At 43.6% G+C, this 22,371-nt stretch overlaps 1 long non-coding RNA gene across 2 annotated transcripts; it reads right to left on the minus strand.

The window, feature by feature from the left end:
• Window positions 1-1,344: 1,344 nt before the first annotated feature.
• LOC125622075 (uncharacterized) lies at window positions 1,345-22,295 on the minus strand. 2 transcript variants are annotated; one of them, XR_012664731.1, is made up of 2 exons: window positions 22,156-22,295; window positions 1,345-4,190 (listed from the first exon to the last, which is right to left on the minus strand). It is a non-coding gene; the product is annotated as an uncharacterized LOC125622075 (long non-coding RNA). The 2 variants fall into 2 exon arrangements; XR_012664730.1 differs by lacking the exon at window positions 22,156-22,295 and adding an exon at window positions 6,252-13,023.
• Between the last annotated feature and the right edge of the window lie 76 nt (window positions 22,296-22,371).

Genomic DNA, 22,371 nt, shown 5'->3' on the forward strand with positions numbered 1-22,371 from the left:
ATGTCTGCTCTTCCTTCACTTGGGCTAGAGTGTACATCCCACCCTCGGCCCAAGTGATGGGTTGCTTTTTCCTCTTTGGATGTGTCTTGTCCCCATAAATTCAGTAAGAGGCCTCTGGCCTGTCAAGAGGTGGAACACTGGAGCTTGGGGATGAGACACCCAGAGGTGTTTTCTAGAACCTTGAATTTGCATTTTTATCTGCAAAGGATGCAGCAGATCCTGAGTAACCAGCAGGGTCCTACCCAGAGTAGGATTCCAATCTGGGTTCAGTGCTGCCAGCAGAGGGGTTGGGGGAGCACTGATGTGCGGGGGGGGGGGGGGGTAGGTGGGAAGGGAAGCTTGTGAAGTTGTGGCAAGGATGGAGAAGTCAGATGAGCAGAACCAACTCTCTGAACATCTTTTTGGAGTAGTCCAGTCCTTATGGACATGGTGGGGGAAGGGAGGACAGACCATATGGGGGATGCATCAACAGGTGTTGGAGGCTCAGGTATATGAGCCCTTGCAGTTGGATGGTTGCCCAGATGAGTCATTTCAGGGGCTTTGAGACTTCTATGGTCCCATAGGGTTCCCTTTAAATATAAAGAGGAGAGGGTGTCCAGAAGACTTGGAAGCATCTGCTGGAGGAATGACCATGGGCTCAGAAGGTGAGGGTGGGATTAGTGAGGGTACTGAAAGTGCTAGTTAAGTTAGGACAAGAGCCAAGCATATGGGCAATGGTTGGGGGGGAACCTCTCATCAGCATGCTCCCATGTACCTTCCTCTGGAAGACAAGGTGTGAGGCGGTATTTCAGATGAACCCCCTTACAGGGGCTTCTCTGGAGAATTTCACACACACAATCTGGAAGTCGCTGAGGTATGCGGAAATGAAGAGCTGCCTGGAGAAAAAGAGGAAGTCGTGGAGGCACATCCAAGTTTAATATGGGTTGAGTTTGTCTGACTTCTCTTTGAGGGTTGGGGAGGAGCCCAGACTATAGGTCAAGACACCTTTCGCAGCATGCTTGGGGAAATGAGAGAAGGAGTAAGAGGATGTTGGTGAATGTTTTTGTTCATGATATGGTGGGAATTGGAAAGAGATTGTGTTGGGTAGGGGGAATATGCTGGACCGAGAGTATGGTTCATTGTACTTACCCTAGATATCATAGAGACCAGTATGTCAGGAGCATGTGGTACCAGTATTGTGTAATGACTGAGGATTTTGCTATTGCTGTTGGCTATGATTGTTTTCCTGTCTTTTGTTTTCAGTGGAGGGATTCCTTTCTGTGTAGTGCTGCGAATTACACCTGATAGGTCACGCACAGTTCGAATCTAGGCTGAGGCACAGAAATAAAGTCGTCAACTGCAGAGTTCCCAAAAGACACTAAGTTTATTACGCTCGAGCGTGGTGCCCCCCTGCTAGCCAGGAGGGGACCCTGAATGCAGATTATACAAAGGTTATATACCTTTTAGCAAAGCATGTTGCCCTTGTGCATCGGAAACCTTGGCCAATAAACAAACCCTTGTCTTATCTACCACCTATCCTTGCTTGGTGCATTCCTCGTGCTATACCAGTATGTTAATTACACAGCATGGTCCTAAAGCCATGTATCAGTAACTTTTATTATCAGGATGGGAGGCCTCACATCAAGGCCAAGAGACAGGGAGTTAGAGACTGACAAAAACCAGATACTGGGGGTCAAGGCACGCTGGAGACAAGGAGGAGGATTTTCACAGGGATTCAGTATTTAAGGATTACTCCTCCTGGTGTATGATGTGCTGGCATTTAAACAATAGTGGGCCCCAAACCAAAATGGAGTCACATGTGCTAACTTTTCCTTAACAGTCCTCCCTTTTTTTTGTACGTCAGTAAGCTATATCGGGGCTGAGTAACCGTGCTGCAGGGTTAGCAACTGCCGACAGCACGTACTGCAGCATTGTAGGCGTTCAAAAAATAACGCAAAAACAATAACAGTCAAAAAAAGTAAATACAAAATACGCCGTCCCCAAGTCCCCACATCCGGTAGCCATGAGGTGAGCCAGTCCCAGACCTCCTGGAATCCAGCGCTGGTAGTGTCGAGGCTGATGTGGTGTAATAGGGCTGCCTGTTGCTTGAGGATGTGGATGTCAGTTTCCACCCTATGGTGCTGATTTACAAAAACACAACAGCTTGAGTTGACCAGAGCACAAACCCCGCCTTGATTTGCAAGGAGATAATCCAGGGCTAGGTGGTTTTGCAATGTAGTTTGGGATAGCTGAGTGACTTCAATTTGAAGGGCAGATAGAGCATCTGCAGTAGCATTTGCCATTAATTCCAAAGCCGCTGAAATGTTAACTAGAGCTTTTTCCAGCTCGCTTACTCCCAACCATGGCAGAAACCAATGCACAAAGGAGTGAAAGCCTTTGGGCCGATAAGAAAGGGGGTTTAAAGGAATACTTCGTCGGTCCCTCCATACTAGATTGCGGATCTCTCACTGGGTCAGGTTCTGGTGTACTGTCACGGCGGGTACTATAGCCCCTAAGGTACATGTACCACACCATCCTGCTGGAAGAACCTTATAGGCTGTGTGATTGCATAACCAATACCAGCCAGACCCCTTGGGGACTGGCCACAGGGTTCTGGAGCAGGTAGAGGGGCCTCCCGCACCAGAGCTGATTTGGGTGGTGTTCTTGCACCCTACAAAATTCCCTACAAAAACTGTATTTTCTATGCCCTTACGTTGTGACCCACACAAAGCATAATTACTCTGGGCCACCATATTAATAGACCATATTTGGACTGTAACATTCCAGTTAAATGTAGTGTTTGCCCATAGCTTAGCTTGGAGTGTTCGATTAAGGGGGATAGGTACCCCTACCAACGGGACGCCCTGACCTAAATATGTGGGGGTACGAATACAAATCCAACACTGCGTTCGATTTACACCCTGTTTGATAGCACGGGTTAAATTCAAGAAGCTATTGCCCTCCCATCCTTGTACTGGACTTGGGAATAGGGAGAGAACCCCCCCCCCCAGGCAAACCATACCAATGTCGACATCCTCCTCTGTACTATACAAAAAACACTACCCCCAATGTAAGTCCAATAAACAGGAACACAAAAAGTCCTGGTGGGCTATGAAGGTCCCAGTAGCTGGAAAGCTCAGTCCATGGGTTGGTTGTAGTGTTCATTCGTGAAGTGGCTCGTCTGCTGGCTTGTCAGGGTCAGGTGGGGGTCCCAGCGCCAACTTGACGTAGCTATGATGGATCCAGGAACCTTTACCTGCAAAGGAGTGGTGGCAGATGGTGGGAGTAATGTTCGTGGCTGTAAGGCGTTTTTGGTATTTATACTTGCCTACAAGCACAGTTCCAGCCTCTGGAATAAACCCACCCCACCACTTTACTTCACATTCCCAAGAATACATTCCGCAACTTTCTCCCTGCCAATGTACAATGCTCCGTCTTTGCCATCAAGGCCAATTCTCAGTGTCTTTTGCAGTCAGGAATCCTTGGATTTTGGTGGTTTTAGCAGAGCAGGCGTTCCTTCTCTTTTGGAACAGGCATGGTTTTGCATTATACAGGGGAGAGGTTACTAGCACGTCACCCTGTAGTGCTTTGGTTTCTTTAGCAAATACTGAATGCAGGTTAGCTTTGTCAGTGGACAAGGGAGAGGTTACTAGCACTTCACCTTGTGTTTTTTTTTTTTTTTGCTGTTCAAAAGGAGGAAAGGGAAAAAAAAAAACCCAGAAGGAGGGACAGGCTGATCAGTAGTCGAAGTGAAGTCACCTCAAGGTGGAGGGGTCGTCTTGCAGTAAAAAGCATGGGTCTAGGCAGTCAGTCCTTGGCACTTCACAGCGGTGTTGGTAGTTAGCAGGACTTAATAAGGGCCTTTTCAGCATGGGGCCAGAGTAGTCTTTTGTTGATGGACCTTTATGTAGACCCAGTCACCTGGTTTTAACAAATGGCAGGTTTGCTCAGGATTCTTGAAGCAGGACTTCTTTTACCTGTAAATACAGAGACCTAACACATTTCATTAATGTCTGGCGCTGTGCTGCAGATCTCACAGCTGCCTGGGCACATTTAAGCCCCCCTCTTTCTTGGCTGTTAGCCAAATCCTAGCTGTGAGTAGTGTCCTTGGGCAGGCCAGTGTCTTATCTTTGGACCGAGCCTGCCAGCTACCGAGTTGAATTAGCTCGTCCTCCATTTTATTTTTTTTCCCCTTCTTGGCTTTTATTAACCTGCAAAGGAAACTTTCACTTTTTACTTATACACCTTTGTTTAAAAAAGAACACATGTACATTGCCCATTATACAGCACTTTAGTCTTATTTTATAATGTATGCCACATATACCCTTCTAGGAAAATGACTTTATTACAGAGCTTTGGAGCAACAAGCCAGGACAAGCACACCCACTTTTGAGGAGTCCACTTGGTACAACTTCTGGTGTCTAATAGCTTTTTTTCCTTCCCAGCTCTCTGGCTAGAAATGTGAGGTAGCCAGAAGGATCTCATGTATAATATGGGGAGTGGGTTAACCTTTGATGTCCTTGCTTCCAAAGACTGTTGGTGTGCAAACTTTTAACAACAATTTTTTTTAATTAAAAGATCTGGCCAATGAAATTTTTTTTTTATTTAAGCAAATGTATTAAACTTTAGTATATTACATTTTTTGATATTATTTAAACACTTTGTATTCCAAGTTGAATAAAACAAGTATCTGCATTTTGATTTTATTTTTTTATTTAGTTTTAAATTAAACTGTTTTATGAAAAATTAAACACAGCAATTCTGGCCACAAGAGAAACACCACAAGACAGAACATAGAACACAGAACAGAATTCCTATTGTGCCAGTAAATTCATGAGATGTTGAAATGCTTTTCAGCTGGCATTAGTTTTTTTTCTGATTTTTTTGAAAGACAAAAAAACCCCACAGATTTACCCCTTTTGGGCAGTCAGTCATTGCTTAAAATATTTCCTTTTTATACAAATACCTTTGTTAATTGCAGACAAAACAGAGGAATTACCCATATTTTCTTGTATTTGTTTTATAGGCAGCCCAGGTTTCAGTGGCCTCTACCTTATTAGTTGGGTAACTTACATTAAAACAAATGCTTTCCGGCTTGCTTTTGGATTCACAGGTTAAAGATTCTTACTTTAAAAAGGGCACAATAAACTTTACCAGACTTTTGATTGCCTTTTACTTTTAACTCCTGCTGTTAAATACATAGCGACCTGAAAAGGAAGACACCACCTATTGTAGCCTCTTGGAACCTAATAAGATATTAATTAAGTAGCACTGTATAACTGCATTTTTTTGGAAAAGGGCCCTTTTTTTCCAAAATGGCTGCAAAGAAACCAAGAATTCTTTTTTTTCCAGTATTTCACAAAGTTTAACTGCTTAATTCTTTTCAGCAACTAAAGAGTTAACTACTTACTTTTAAATCACTTGCTTTTTTCCCAAAACGACACCCAATTAACTTAGATTTTACCATTCCAAGTATTATTCCGGGATTTACGTTTTTCATTCCTGTAATTATTTACTCCTCTCTTTTTACTATGACCTTCAAGTTTCCAACCTGTTTTCCAATCTCTCTAGCTGTTGCCTGCCCGCTTGGGCCCAATCCTGTTTTTTCTCTGAACTGTCCCTTCCATGAGCACCAGCTTTGTTTCACTACCAAATTAACAAGGAGGGTGGGCTTCTTAACTAGCCCCCAGCCCTCCTGGTCTCTTTTTTAAAATATTTTTACTTACAAGGGCTACCCGAGTCCTCCCCACATGAGGCTTGTCACCTGGACAGAAAGCACAGCTAATTGGCAAGCAAGGAGGTGACGGGTATAAGTCAGAAAGCCAAGGGTAAGCCGGAGGAGGGGCAGAAGCAGGCATAGCACAGACCGGGGCTGGAGACCCCTGAGATGGAGGAGGAAAGAGGATGTCCTTTTGCATGCGCATAAGCCCAGTTGTCCCATACATACCAATAATTCATCTGGGCTGGAGCTTTGTCCTCCAGCCTCCTTCTAAGCACAGCAAAGGACCCATCCGGTGGCCATTCAACAGATGTTTGAGTTGTTAGTGCTGGCCACTCAACCTTACATAAAATAACAGCTTTTTTCCTGCCTAACCCATGGGTGTCAGAAATATTCCCCCAATTCTTGAGAATTTCAGCCAAAGGGGTCCCCTTACTTACACTCTGCCCAGAACCCATAATGGGCTACCAAAAGAACACAAAATGTGCCACTTTATCGCCTAAGCGACGGTTCACACACCCCCCCTCCTCGGAGTTCTCAAAGGTGAACTCACCCTGTGCCGGCTGGAGCTGTCCGAGAGGAGGAGTGTAGTCTCGCTTGTTGGGGCGAGCCTAGAGTCCCTTCGGGGTCGCCAAAACTGTTACGAATTACACCTTGTAGGACACGCACACAAGTGCTGCGAATTACACCTTGTAGGACACGCACATCAATGCTACGAATTACATGTGATAGGTCACGCACAGTTCGAATCTAGGCGAGGCACAGAAATAAAGTCCACAACTGCAGAGTTCCCAAAAGACACTAAGTTTATTACGCTCGAGCGTGGTGCCCCCCTGCTAGCCAGGAGGGGACCCTGAATGCAGATTATACAAAGGTTATATACCTTTTAGCAAAGCATGTTGCCCTCGTGCATCGGAAACCTTAGCCAATAAACAAACCCTTGTCTTATCTACCACCTATCCCTGCTTGGTGCATTCCTCGTGCTATACCAGTATGTTAATTACACAGCATGGTCCTAAAGCCATGTATCAGTAACTTTTATTATCAGGATGGGAGGCCTCACATCAAGGCCAAGAGACAGGGAGTTAGAGACTGACAAAAACCAGATACTGGGGGTCAAGGCACGCTGGAGACAAGGAGGAGGATTTTCACAGGGATTCAGTATTTAAGGATTACTCCTCCTGGTGTATGATGTGCTGGCATTTAAACAATGGTGGGCCCCAAACCAAAATGGAGTCACATGTGCTAACTTTTCCTTAACAGTATCAAGGACCTGGGCTTGGGTCAGATTGGGAGGACCCCAAAAGCAGTATCTTGAGCGCTAGGTAACGGACCCTATACAGAGGGATGGAGCACCTGTTATGGGACTGAGCCAAGACAATTAGTCATGGTTGACTTCTGCTTTGATTGGACTTTGGACACCAAGTAGACTGTGTTTGGAAGATGGAGTGAGTCATCAGTGTTGGGGCTCTCCTATCAACGGAGTTGTGAATGTTGGAAAGGAGGAGAAGGTTGCATTTTCTTGTATCAATTTGCTCTCTGCTTTTGACTTTTATCTGTTTTATGTATGTTTCTATTTTTGTTTTGTTGTCTGGGCTTCATTATAGTGGCTGCTGTGTTTAATAAAAGATTTCAGAAGGCCAGCTACCCTCTAACACAGCTCACAGAAAGCTGTTGCAACTTGAAAGCAATTCTGGATGTCTATTTTTGTTTTGTTGTCTGAACTTCATTATAGTGGCTGCTGTGTTTAATAAAAGATTTCAGAAAGCCACCTACCCTCTGACACAGCTCACAGAAAACTGTTGCAACTTGAAAGCAATTCTGGATGTCCTCTAAATTGTGCCAGTAGCTGAGTAGGATCCTGGCAGGTGCCAAAAGTAGGCAGGCATGCACAGGAAAGGAGTAATACATAATATGGTCCAGTATCTTTCTGTATCTATGCTAAATATTCCTACTTTACTAACCACAATGACCGGCCAGCCAGAGTAGTGGCAGGAGGCATTTACCTAAATACAACTTTATTTTAAATATACATTTTGTATGTCAAAACTCTTCAGAGAATTAAAGAGTGTGAGGGCAAGCATGAAACAGATGACAGAAAACAATGACTCAAGATATCTGGTGACACAGAAGTCAACCCACCCCAATGCCATGCTGGACACAGGTGCTGGTAAATGTCTTAAGATGGCAAGCCTGCCTCTTCCTCTTTGGATGGGCATTGACCTTCTTTCTTTGAGTGGGTCTAGAAGTCCCCACACCAAAACCCCCTTAAACACAGAGTTCTGAAATTACTTATATGTAAGAATATTAAGCAAGGGAATGGGTACAGGCCAATGGGCCAAAGTGGGGATAGGAGAGTGAAGGGAATTCAATAACAGTTAAACATTAGCACCATCCCTTCCCCTACCTCTGGAGGTGCCCCAAACCTCTAGCCCCCTCTCCACACTGAGGCCTTTGCATGGAGCTGAGATGTGCTAGCCTGGTGGGGTACATTACTCAGCCGGGGGCTGCTCTGTCTGGACTCCCAGCCTGCTAAGATACATTGCTCTTTGGCTAATGGGCATTAAGCTACCCCCGAGATGCTTGAGAGTCTGAGTCCACAGTGCTCACCACTAGCTCTGGTTTAGCAGCATTTATCACGGTCCTTTCCCCAGGCTCATGCACACCTACTCCCAGAGCAATATAGTCTGTCTTCCTCCTGTAGAGCACCCTTCCCTCCCCCCCACAGACACGCTATAGCCAAGGGGTCCTCATGGAATCCTCTGGCTTCTTGCCCTCTAGGACTTGGCTGCTTATGCTTGGGCTCCATCTTCTGGCTTACTACAAAACTATGTGTTTAGCTTTCAAGTCTATGAAGTGAGTGGGGCCACTTACATGCTGATAAATCACTTGTGCATGTACTTAAGTGCTCTGCAGGCTCAGGGCCAGAGTGCACAGCACCTGTCAGAATTGTGTCCTGGAATCAGAAGATTGGAGAACAATGTTTGGGTGAGTTTTCTCCCCCTCCTGCAGTTTACTTTGTGTGGTTAGCAGTGTTTTGGGTGCATTTTGCCCCCTGGGGAGGGAGGGTCAGTGCAAGAAAAGAAATGCCCTTATGAAAACATGGTAGTGCTTATATGGATTTTATGACAAAAAGGGACCCGTACAAACATCTAGTCTGACCTCCTGCATTACACAGGCCAGAGAACTTCACACAGTAATTCTTGCATCAAGCCCATAATTTCTGGTAGAGCTAGAACAGGGGCCTCAAACTCAACTTAGGGCCAGTGCCAGTCCTCAAATCCTCCCAGCGGGCCAATAATGTCACTGAAGATGGTGTTCAGAAAAGAAAACATTTATATTGTATTTTTTATTTTGTATTTCTTAGAGATAATACTGTCATACAACTTTATATAATTCTTTGCCTGGCAGAGAGTTTTTAGTGTTTTGACAGACAGCTGGCAACGCTTCAGTTCTGTCAGTTTGTTGATGTTTGGCTTCAGTGACTGAGCGGTTGAAACCTTCAGGATTGCAGGGAGGTGAGCATCAGATAGTTGTGTTCGGTATTTTGACTTGTTTATATTCATTGTGGGGAAAAAAGTGATGCTGCCTCCATGGCTGACTCTGCTTGGCGACTAGTGATGGTATCTCTGTCCCTCTCCCCCAGCCAATGGGAGCAGGGCCTGCAGCAGACATTGCCGGCAGCATGTCTGCATGAGTGTTTCTTCTGCGGGCCGCGGTGGGGAGGTTCTCAGGCTGCAGATGGCCTGTGGGCCGGGACTTTGAGATCCCTGAGCTAGAGCATCTGTCAGTTGAGGACATCTACACCTATATTTCCCCTCAGTGGTTCAGCAAGGGCACCCACTCTCAGCTTCCAGCTCCTCAGCTGTTGCTTTTCTGGCTGGAGAGGTGAGTCTCCCTCCCTTCTGACTGGGCTATTCCCAGGCTGCACAGCTCACTGCCTTCACAGTGTATTTCCCAGCACAGAACCGTTACCCAAGGACACCTGCTTGCTTCCTCTTCGGAGATTGAGAACAGTTACAACTGTAGCAATTACACTATCACACAGCTCTAAGTAAGCCCACATTATTCTTAAGGTAAAAAGCAAACATATTAAAAACAATGCAAGTACCTACACACATGCTAATAAGCTTACCAGAATTAACCCCAACCCTAACACGACTTCTGGTAGAAGCAGTCCTTGAACCCCCTCCCCCACTCTAGACAGTCATTGTGGTTACCAGTTCCACACAGCTTCAGCTCAGAACAAGCACACTCATGACAAGTTTAGTCTATGCAGGGTTGTCCACCCTTTCATACAGATCAGGAGTCTTTGATGTGGAGCTTCCAGAAGCAGGTAATTGGTACACAATGGGTTTCTCTCCCCAGGATGTATCTTGGTTAGGTTGGCTTTGGAGGAAAGAATCTGCATTTGAGGTGAGCCTCAAATTACTTCATAGAAAATCCACTTCCCACACAGTTCCAAAAAGACCTCTGAACTCTCATACCTTCCAAAGATTGCATTGATCTTGTCTCCTTGATAAAGAAGTTCCATACAATCTCACATTAGTACATAAACATTTGCATTTCTAATACAATGTACCCCAAATGTATTAAACCTTATTAAATTAACCTTAACTTAATTCAACAGAGTTCATTCAGGATATTGTCAGTCTGTCTGTCACAGCATCTCTTGTAGAAAGACACCCCGTCTTGATCTAAAGTTTTTAAGAGACGGAGAATCCATCACATCCTTAAGTAAGTTGTTCCAATAGGTAATTGCCTTCAGTGCTAAAAAAATCGCACATTATTTTGCATCTGAATTCGTCTAACTTCAGCTTCCATCCATTGAACCTTTAAATTTAATTAAATTAAAATGAGTGTTGCTATTATGAAAAGTGAGCTGACTTAACAGTGACGGCAGAGGACTGAGGATGGAGGTAAAACAAACAAAAATTAATAAGACCAATGACAGAAAAGCACTTCTGTATAGGATACTAATGTGTACCTCTTTTAAAAAATGAATACACATTATTAACTGAGCTTTGTACTTTCCTCGCTTTCAGACATCATGATCACCATTGTCTTCAATAAGGTTGCACAAGTATAACTGTGAGCATAATTTAGCCATGGAAGTGGAATTTAACCATCCTGTTGAGCATGCAAAGCCAAAACAGAATCCAGCTCCCTCTCCAGAACTGTATTGGCTCTGCAGTGTTTCTAACTGGAGTAAAGAGTAGTATTTCCATCTTTAAAATCAACGTATCTGATTAACTAAATACAAGTAGCAGATCTGTTCATTAAGAAGATGGCATTTTTACATAGGCACCTCGCAGAGCACAATCACAATTTACCAGCATGAAGCAGCAGAAGGAACCTTAAACCTGACTGTAATTTTATGAGATAGCACATAATGTTCTGCGTTGATACAGGAATCACTGGTGAAATTCTATATCTTATGTTATATAGGTGGTCAGATTAAATTGTCATAATGGACCATTCTGGTCTTAAACACCTATGAATACCAGAGAGAGAGAGAGAGAGAGAGAGAGAGAGAGAATGAGACAAGTCGCTGGTGTGGGGATCACACAATCCACGATGCGTAAACAGGACTGAAGTAGTGCCTAACCCATGTGCCGACATTCTGCAGTGGGTGAATTTCACCCTGAATAGAGAGAGATGTTTGTATTCAGGATGCTCTTCCTCAGGTAATAGCCAATTTTTTTTTTTTTTTTTTTGGTTGCTGGGAAAATCACACGAACACTCATCACTAATCCAATAATCCTGGGCTCTACACCTAATATTATCCATCTACAGCAGATGCCCAGCATCTTGAGATCTGTGGAACTCTCCAAGAATATACCATGCCTCAAAGACTGTCTGGGATATGGACCTGTGAATGACACAGCAGTAAGGAATGCTGGGAACGGGAGTAATATGGAAGGAAGGAAAACTTGACCACAGGCTCCCGTAAGAGAGTTCCAGAGTTTTAATATGTCACGTGTCTTTCATAGCGTAACCTGATTGTCCAATTTGAAGTCCAATCTTCAAAAATTGCTCAATCTTCCTTTTGACATTTCACAGAAGCTTTGCAAACTTTGTTTTTCCTCACCAAGAGAGTGATGTTATGAAGGCAGTTCACTATTAGCAGAACACGTTTTATGATGCATTGCTCAGGGATGAGGGTAGTAGTGCATCCAACAGAAGCTGAAACCGCATAGATATATCATTGTCTCAGCAGTGCATTGTGTCCTGCAGTCCACCAAGGTCTGGAGGACCTGTGAAAGGCATATTTGCATGACTTCACCCCTGGGGGAGAGTGACTTCACGGAAAGCCTCTAGATCCCCTGCAAGGTGCGGAAGGGGTCTCTGCCTGCACAGGCTGACCTACAGGGCAGAGTGGACATGGGCTGGAAGCAGGCTAAGGTAGACTTTGTAACCGTAGCAATCTGTGCACCCAGGGGAAGACCATATGCAGGTGAAGAGAATTTCAGTGTGTGCACCAAAGTTTGGTAAGATGTAGATGGTGAAAGGAACTGTCAGCAAAAGTTTGGAGAATGTTTCAGCTGAAATGTTAGTCTCCATCAGTGCTACAGAATACAGAGAAAGTGGCTTTGAGTGTACTGTCTCTGAGACAGCTAAGCAGATGACTGAACCACCCGAGTTCCCACACAAACTCATTGACATAAGTGGTGGATAGCTGGAGACAGTGGTGTCTGTGTAAAATAATAATCATGTATTTAAGTTACAGATGTGGAAAAGCATTTTGCAAGAATGCCCCAAAATGTTAAAGCTGGCCCAATCCTTGTGGGGACTTCAAAAATTATCTGTGATCCATGAAGCGCTGATGGTCCTCAGGGCACTTGCCTATAGTGCACATGGTACTGGCTCGCCTTGTTTTCAGCTGATATAAAAAGTGGGAAGGGGAGATGAAGTAAAGGGCAAAGGGTGTGACTGGCTTTTTCACTTATTCACTTGTCCACTAAAGTCAGGAAAAATTACATAAAGGATGTAGTCAACAGAACTATGTTGATTTACTCCAGCCGTGAATCCGCTGTGGTTGCCACTGGGATGTTATGTAATTCCATATGGGAGTGGAAGCAGCCCGTGAGTATTGAGATACTGTCTACACTATGTAAACGCTTCACTGACTTTGACCTGAAGGACTTTATCTGCTTGTTGGTTTTCTGTTTACACTTCAATAAAGCCAAAAAATTTTCAGTTCAGAATAGAATTGATTGGGAAATAGAATATCCAACCTGTGGGAAATTCCAATACTTCCAACATTTTGTCTTGTCTAAAATTGAGATGAAACATCTACATCTCAAATAATTTCAAAGTTCCAAAAAAATTATATTCAGAAATGTAAAAACAACAAAAAAAATCAACATTTTCTGTTGAATCAAAGTTTGTTGACAGTTAAGAGAAAATTTTATTTGACACTAAAATGATATTATAATAATGTCCATTAGATCTGTTTTGGTTTCAATTTTCCCAACAGTCCATATCAGTTTTGACAAAACCATGTTTTCCAAAGGGAAGATTTTTCAATAAAACAATTTCAAACAACCCTAATTCAGAAACACTGATATTTATTTTGCACGTATCAAAGACAGAGCAATGGTTTGATCATTACAAATTACACATTCAGATAACTGTTTTAAGAAAGGTTATAATGATGCTGTCAAGCTTTGTAGACTTTACAGACAGAATACATCAGCCTTCATCCTGGGCCCGATTTTAAATTTGGTAGAGTGAGAGCGTTTCTGAACCAGTGCATTTTGTTTCCTGATTTTGGACATCATCATTATTCCCACAGAGCATAGTTTGCAAATCTGGAGAAAATGGCTTTCTTTTCACTGATGGAATTTGAGAAGAGCTCTGATCACCTATGGTACTAAATGGGAAACTACTAGTTAAATTAGGGAAGATGGGGATCAGTACAAGCATTGTAAGGTGGATAAGGAATTGGTTAAAGTGGAGAAGGCAATGGGTTGTGCAGTGCTGAAAGGTGAATTATTGGTCTGGAGGCAGGTTACCTGCGGAGTTCCTCAAGGATCAGTCTTGGGAAGTCTTATTCAATATTTTTATTAATGACCCTGGCACAAAAAGTAGAATGTGCTAATGAAATTTGCTGATGAGATAAAGTATACACCATCAATACAGAGAAGAATCAAAATATTACACCAGAAGATCTGGATGACCTTGATGACTGGAATGACAGAAATGGGATGAAATTCAATAGTCCAAAGTGTGAAGTTGTGCGTTTAGGGTTTAAGAAGAATTTTTGATACAAACTGGGGTGTCAGCGAGACCTGGGTGAGCGGGTCAATCATAGGATGGCTATGAGCCACCAATGTGATGCAGTTGTGAAAAAAGCAAATGTGATTCTAGGATGCATCAGGCAAGGCATTTTCATTAGGGATAGAGAAATATTAATGCCATTGTACAAGGCATGGGTAAGACCTCGCTTGGAATACTGTGTACAATTCTGCTCAACCATGTTTAAGAAAGATGAATTTAAACTGGACCAGGTGCAGAGAAGAGTCCCTACAGTGATCAGGGGAATGGAGGACCTATTTCATAAGAAGATACTTGAAGAGCTTGGTTTGTTTAGTCTAGCAAAAAGAAAGCTGAGGGAATATTATTGCTTTCTACAAATACGTTAGGACAGAAGTTCTCAAACTGCGGTCCGCGGACCACCAGCGGTCCGCAAGCTCCATTCAGGTGGTCTGCGGATAGTTCCCTCTAAGGTGTGCGCCTGGGTGGCCGCACACAACATAGTGAAGGGCCACCCACCTAATTAGTGGAGCCATGCAGGCATGGCTCCGCTAATTAGGTTCCTGGACCCTGGAGAAGACGCACATGTAAGGTGAGGTGGTGGCCTTAGGGGGGAATAAGGAGTAGGTGGGAGGGGGTAATGGGGTACGAAAAGGAGGTGGAGGGAATTTGGGATGTGCAGGGCTGCGGCAGTCAGAGAAAGAGGCAACTTTCCCCAGCTCCAGGGCTGCGGGGAGAGATGGCCCCCCTTCCCAGCCTCAACTCTGTGGCGGGGGAGAGACCCCCCCGCTCCTTCTCAGCCCCAGATCAGGGGCTGCTGCGGCAAGGGGGAGAGACCCCCCCCCTTCCCAGCCCCAGCTCGGGGGCTGCCGCAGCGGGGGAGAGAGGGCACATCCATCACATTAGGAAGTTAAGACTACTGATATTAAAATAACAGTTGTGTGCTTTTATTTGTAGAACAAAAAAAGTTAATTATTAAGGGTTTTTTATACAGCGCTTTTATCCAAAGTGCTTTACAATAGTTAGCTAATGGTACAAACAATATTTGGAAAGATCATTAAGTGGTCCGCTGAAACCTTCAGCAATTTTCAAGTGGTCCACGAGAAAAAAAGTTTGAGAACCGCTGTATTAGGAGATAAATACGAAGGAGGGGGAAGAGCTATTTAAGCTAAAGGACAATGCTGGCACAAGAATAAATTGAAATAAACTGGTCACAAACAAATTCAGGCTGTAAATTAGAAGGTTTCTAACCATCACAGGAATGAGGTTCTGGAACAGCCTCCCCGTAGGAATTGTGGGGGCAAACAACTTGATTAGTTAAGAGAGAGAGAAATTTATGAGTACAACTGTGTGATGGGGCTGCTTGTGATGGTAGGGATCAGGGCTCAACAGCCCTGCAGCTTATTTCCAGTTTGTCTTATGTTCCTAACGCACCTACTTCAGGTTTCGGCTGGCCACCAGCAGAGGTCAGAAAGGAATCCTCCCTCCCCCCAAGTATTCTGGGAGGGGAGATAGGGCCACACTCTTTCTGGCTGCAAGTTATGACATTAACCTGCTTAGACATGGATAAAATATCATTATCTATTAAAATATCAACAGTACGTCCTAATACCTATAACAATATCTCCCTTAAAATCCTCACGCTCAAGGTGGACCTTAGCCAGAAGTACAGATAGAGGGAATTAAGCCAATCTATTTAAACTCTTACCAGGGAGACAGTCTTCCTCCCTTACCAAACTTTCCTTAACCAAAGTGACTTGGGATGCTATATCTATACCTTAGCATTCTTAACAACTTCTTTACTACCCTCCCAGGACTCGTCCTGATATAGTTCTTTGGTTCAAAAACCTGCTCGTCCACTGCCTCTGGGACAATGGTAGTGCCACTCGCTATGGCAGGATGGGGTGTGGGTCTTGGGATTACCTCAAGTTTTGGACAAATTGATTTTATGTGCCTAGGAGTCCCACAGTGATGGCAGACTACTTGCCTTCACTTTTGGTAGGGGGCTTTAAAACCTGTGCTCCCTTGGGGTTAGGTTTACTTGCAAACCCCTCTTTCCCTTCCCCTGGAATTCCCCCCATGAGCCCTTGATTCATATCCATCAGCAATTTCTACAGCCTATAAAACTGTGGAAGATTTGGTTTTGTTATAGATGGCTTTACCTCATTTGTAACTACCCATAACAATTACTCCTGGGCCCTCAGATCAGTTTTTCATAATCATTCTCAGCCGCTGCCCCATTATCCATTTTCTCAAAAATGACACATTTTAGGTACATATTCAACATGAGTGATATTGTCAAACGTTTTGAGACTTCTATACTTCAACTGACAGGTCTCAGGAGTAATCTTACATTTTTTCTGTCCATTTTCTTTAAAATTTCTTATACATTTTAGCATCACCTCTTCGATGTCATTAAAAACTTGATTGTCTTTCCCAGTTAATCTGATTAGGAGGATAGGCACCGGCGTATCCTCTGGGATATCGTGTATCCCACATAGTCTCTAAAAGGTGGACAGGTACTCTTCCATACAGTCAGTTTCTTTAGAAATTAAGCAGATGTTCTCCCACTCCCTTGTGTTGTAGAGGGGTACACTTGCTGGCTGGGGAAGCTCCTTTTGCTGCTCCAGTACTCTGTACTGCAATGTTTGAACTTCTGTTTGCTTCTTGTGTGCCCCCTCCTTCGCTTTCTCACTGGCTTCGACCGTTAGTTGTTCCATATGTCTTTGGTGGGATCTCTCCTCCTCCTAGGTCTTGACTGCAGCCAGGGCTGCCTCTGTCCCCTGAGCTGCAGCTCTGATGCTTGTGTTCTTCCTGGGCTGCCAGGTCCTGCAATCAGGCCATTTCCAGTGCAGTGTTCCCCTCTGCGGTGCCTAGGGCAGGGAGGGTCCTTGGACAGCTGGTCAAAACTTATGAGCAAAGCGCTCAGCTCCTGAACTGGAGTTTTCTTTTTACAGGAGATTCCCCTCTCTTTACATAATGGCTCAAGTCTTTTCTGTCAAGACCATCGTATGACTGTGGTTCACTCACTGTGTCTATTCTTTAACCTTTCAAACTCTCAGTATCAAGTCTCAACTTTAACCGTGCTGGGTTATGATCTATAAACCCAACTGAACTGTGGCATATGCATGCTTTTTGGAGTGACTCAGTAGCGTGAGTACCAACCTCAGGGCAGACTGGTAAGAAGCAGGGCACAAACTCCAAACTATTTGTGAGTACTATACTTGGATTTCACCAACCAAGCATCAAGTGTACATAAGAACCTAAGAATGGCCATACTGGGTCAGACCAAAGGTCCATCCAGCCCAGTATCCTGTCTACTGACAGTGGCCAATGCCAGGTGCCCCGGAGGGAGTGAATCTAACAGGTAATGATCAAGTGATCGCTCTCCTGCCATCCATCTCCACCCTCTGACAAACAGAGGCTAGGGACACCATTCCTTACCCATCCTGCCTAATAGCCATTAATGGACTTAACCTCCATGAATTTATCCAGTTCTCTTTTAAACCCTGTTATAGTCCTAGCCTTCACAACCTTCTCAGGCAAGGAGTTCCACAGGTTGACTGTGCGCTGTGTGAAGAACTTCCTTTTATTTGTTTTAAACCTGGTGCCCATTCATTTCATTTGGTGGCTGTTATGGGGCTTATTCCTTCACCCGCTTATTTCCCTGGTCCTTCTCGCATGAACAGAGAGCAACAATACCCGAAAGGTGCAAACAATTCAATGTTTATTGGGGTGAACTTCCAGCAAGCATGATTCCCGTTTCCTTCCTTAGTATCCCCCTTCCCAGCTCTGACACCACAGAACCTTACCCGTGTCCCTGTTCCCATTTCCCCCCTTAGCAAAACATGATTCCCATTCCCCCCCTTCCTGATTGACTGCTGACTATATAGTAAAACTTGAGTTCTGCTTAGCTATACCTTAAGCAATCATTTTACTGAAATTTAACTAACCAATCCTAACATATTGTAATATGATTATTTAACCAATTATATCCCACCACCTTAATTAGTTTACACCCAGCAAAGTTAATTATACAGCAGACAGAAACAATCACAGAACCAGACAGAGGTTATACACACAAACAATAGGAAATGAGGATTTCACATCCCAGCTACTGATAAGTGAGTTCTTGCCAGACAGGAAGCTATCAAACTAAGTTTCCTTTTACATTTTCTCTGTAGGTGATAGGCATTATCAGGACAGGATTGTATTCCTAACAGCCCAATAGCACTTTATTTCAATGTGACTAGTGAGGATGTGACCATTTGCTTCCCAGCTTATGGCTGTCTCTGCTGCTTAGCGAGAGGCCTTAGCCTCAGACTGTCACAGTAAGAGAAGGCCCTTACACCAGCAGACAGTGATTTTGATTCTTTTATACCTCTATAATTAGCTAAGTGATAAGAATACACCTAAATTCTTAGAGTACAGGCCTTTACAGACAGGCCTGAATATCTATATCCTAACAGTGGCCCCTAGTTCTTATATTATGGGAACAAGTAAATAACTTTCCCTTATTCATTTTCTCCACACCACTCATGATTTTATATACGTCTATCATATCTCCCCTTAGTCTCCTCTTTTCCAAGCTGAAAAGTCCTAGCCTCTTTAATCTCTCCTCATATGGGACCCGTTCCAAACCCCTAATCATTTTAGTTGTCCTTTTCTGAACTTTTTCTAATGCCAGTATATCTTTTTTGGGATGAGAAGACCACATCTGTACACAGTATTTAAGATGTGGACGTATCATGGATTTATATAAGGGCAATAAGATATTCTCCATCTTATTCTTTATCCCTTTTTTTAATGATTCCTAACATCCTGTTTGCTTTTTTGACTGCCACCGCACACTGCATGGACGTCTTCAGAGAACGATCCACGATGACTCCAAGATCTTTTTCCTGATTAGTTGTAGCTAAATTAGCCCCCATCATATTGTAAGTATAGTTGGGGATATTTTTTCCAATGCGCATTACTTTACATTTATCCACATTAAATTTCAGTTGCCATTTTGTTGCCCAGTCACTTAGTTTTGTGAGATCTTTTTGAAGTTCTTCACAGTCTGCTTTGGTCTGAACTATCTTAAGCAGTTGAGTATCATCTGCAAACTTTGCCACCTCACTGTTTATCCCTTTCTCCAGATCATTTATGAATAAGTTGAATAGGATTGATCCTAGGACTGACCCTTGGGGAACACCACTAATTACGCTTCTCCATTCTGAAAATTTACTATTTATTCCTACCTTTTGTTCCCTGTCTTTTAACCAGGTCTCAATCCATGTAAGGATCTTCCCTCTTATCCCATGATAACTTAATTTATGTAAGAGCCTTTGGTGAGGGACCTTGTCAAAGGCTTTCTAGAAACCTTAAGTACACTATGTCCACTGGATCCCACTTGTCCACGTTTGTTGACCCCTTCAAAGAACTCTAATAGATTAGTAAGACATGATTTCCCTTTACAGAAACCATGATGACTTTTGCCCAACAATTTATGTTCTTCTATGTGTCTGACAGTTTTATTCTTTACTATTGTTTTAACTAATTTGCCTGCTACTGACGTTAGACTTACCGGTCTGTAATTGCTGGGGATCACTTCTAGAGCCCTTTTTAAATATTGGCGTTACATTAACTATCTTCCAGTCACTGGGGACAGAAGCTGATTTAAAGGACAGGTTACAAACCATAGTTAATAGTTCCGCAATTTCACATTTGAGTTCTTTCAGAACTCTTGGGTGAATGCCATCTGGTCCCGGTGACTTGTTACTGTTAAGTTTCTCAATTAATTCCAAAACCTCCTCTAGTGACACTTCAATCTATGACAATTCCTCAGATCTGTCACCTACAAAAGACGGCTCAGGTTGGGGAATCTCCCTAACATCCTCAGCTGTGGAGACTGAAGCAAAGAATTCATTTAGTTTCTCTGCAATGACTTTATCGTCTTTAAGTGCTCCTTTTGTATCTTGATCATCCAAGGGCCCCACTGGTTGTTTAGCAGGCTTCCAGCTTCTGATGTACTTAAAAAACATTTTGTTATTACCTTTTGAGTGTTTGGTTAGCTGTTCTTCAAACTCCTTTTTGGCTTTTCTTATTACATTTTTAACTTAATTTGGCAGTGTTTATCCTCCTTTCTATTTACCTCACTAGGATTTGACTTCCACTTTTTAAAAGATGCCTTTTTATCTCTCACTTCTTCTTTTACATGGTTGTTAAGCCACAGTGGCTCTTTTTTAGTTCTTTTACTGTGTTTTTAAATTTGGGGTATACATTTAAGTTGAGCCTCTATTATGGTGTCTTTGAAAAGCGTCCATGCAGCTTGCAGGGATTTCACTCTAGTCACAGTACCTTTTAATTTCTGTTTAACTACCCTCCTCATTTTTGCATAGTTCCCCTTTCTGATATTACATGCCACAGTGTTGGGCTGGTGAGGTGTTCGTCCCACCACAGGAATGTTAAATGTTATTATATTATGGTCACTATTTCCAAGTGGTCCTGTTATAGTTACCTCTTGGACCAGATCCTGCACTCCACTCAGTACTAAATCGGGAGTTGCCTCTCCCCTTGTGGGTTCCTGTACCAGCTGCTCCAAGAAGCAGTCATTTAAAGTATCAAGAAATTTTGTCTCTGTATTTCGTCCTGAGGTGACATGTGCCCACTCAATATGGGGATAATTGATATCCCCCACTATTACTGAGTTCTTTATTTTTTGATAGCCTCTCTAATCTCCCTTAGCATTTCACTGTCATTATCGCTGTCCTAGTCAGGTGGTCAATAATAGAGCCCTACTATTATATTCTTATTAGAGCAAAGGTATTCTATGGAACATGTGGATTCATTTAAGATTTTTATTTCATTTGATTTTACATTTTCTTTCACATATAGCGCTACTCCCCACCCCCCCCGCCACGACCTGTTCTTATGTGTAAACTCTTCAGACATTTTAATAGCCTAATCATGGACTCACAGACAGTCCCCTTGAGTACTCCAGTCTATCTTGCCACCTAGGCAAGCTTGCCTGTGATAGATGATCCTTTACACCAAAAATCACAACAATATGCAGTAACTTCCAACTTATCTGTGTATGTGTGGTGTGTGTGTGTGTGTGTGTATACACACACACACCCCTTATTATAAATTCCATTCTATGCATTTGATGAAGTGGGCTGTAGCCCACAAAAGCTTACTCTCTAATAAATTTGTTAGTCTCTAAGGTGCCACAAGTACTCCTGTTCTTTTTGCGGATACAGACTAACACGGCTGCTACTCTGAAACTTAACAATATTCAGATTACCCCCAGTCCCAAAGGACCAGTCACTTACCCCAGGTCAATTGCACTTAAAATCTTACACCAAAAACAGTGCTTGTAGCCAATCCTATAATAAACTAACTACAGATCTATTAACTAAGAAAAAGAAGTGAGAGTTATTTACAAGGTTAAAGCAAGTAAACATATGCACACAAATGAGTTACAGTCTCAGATTCCAAGAGATGGTAGAAACTTCTGCAATAAGAAAGCTCTATCTGTCTTTTACGGATACCCAGACAAATCACAGAGAATCTCTTGCTTTTGCTTAGTAATCATTTTCCTTCAGATCCAAGTAGCATAAAGATAGTTTTTTTTTTTTTATCAGGGATTTTTATTTCCTTGTTCCACGAGTTTGAGCTGTGGGGGCAGTCTACATGCATGTCTCCTCTTCACAGGTGTGTGGGGAGTAATCAACCAAGTCTTTTGTCCTCCAATGGTCTATAATAGTTTGTCTGGTATTTCACATTCGGTAATGCTTTTCTCCTGACTGGTGGTTTACAGTTGCAGAACAAACACTTTTACAGTTACAGAGCAAACACTTAAATGCTACTTTATAACACAGGCTACTGATATTATAAGTGAGATTAACGCTTACAGCAATTTACGGGCATTTCACAGAGGTTAAAGATTAAACATTTGTATAAATCTAATACCTATTTTAGCAACACTAACACAGAGGTCGCCAGCTCTGCCTTTGTTAGTGCTCAGCTGAGGCCTAGGGGCCTCAGCATGAGCTGGCACCGAGTCTGCCCCCATCACCCCGCCCCCCTACTGCCCCATCTCTGCCGGGGCGCCCAGGAGCCTCTCCCCCACCACAGCCCCAACTGTGCGGGGACCCCCCGCGGCCTCCCCAGCCGCCGCTACCCAGCTCTGCCGGGGAGCCCCGCGGCCTCACCTTTGCAGGGGCTGCCCAAAGCCTGTTCCCCAGCCCCGGGTCACAGGAACTCCCCCTCCCACCTTGCCTGGCCCCGTCACCGGCCCAGCGACTCTCAGCCACACCCTTCCGCGCTGCGATGAGTCACTCACACGCGACCGCCTAGTCCCGGGCGCACGCGCACCACGAGAACTACAGCTCCCGAGAACCCTTGCGGCCGGGCTGGGGTTCCTGCTG

This window comes from Caretta caretta, chromosome 13, assembly GCF_965140235.1.
Source record: "Caretta caretta isolate rCarCar2 chromosome 13, rCarCar1.hap1, whole genome shotgun sequence".
Taxonomy (NCBI): Eukaryota; Metazoa; Chordata; order Testudines; family Cheloniidae; genus Caretta; species Caretta caretta.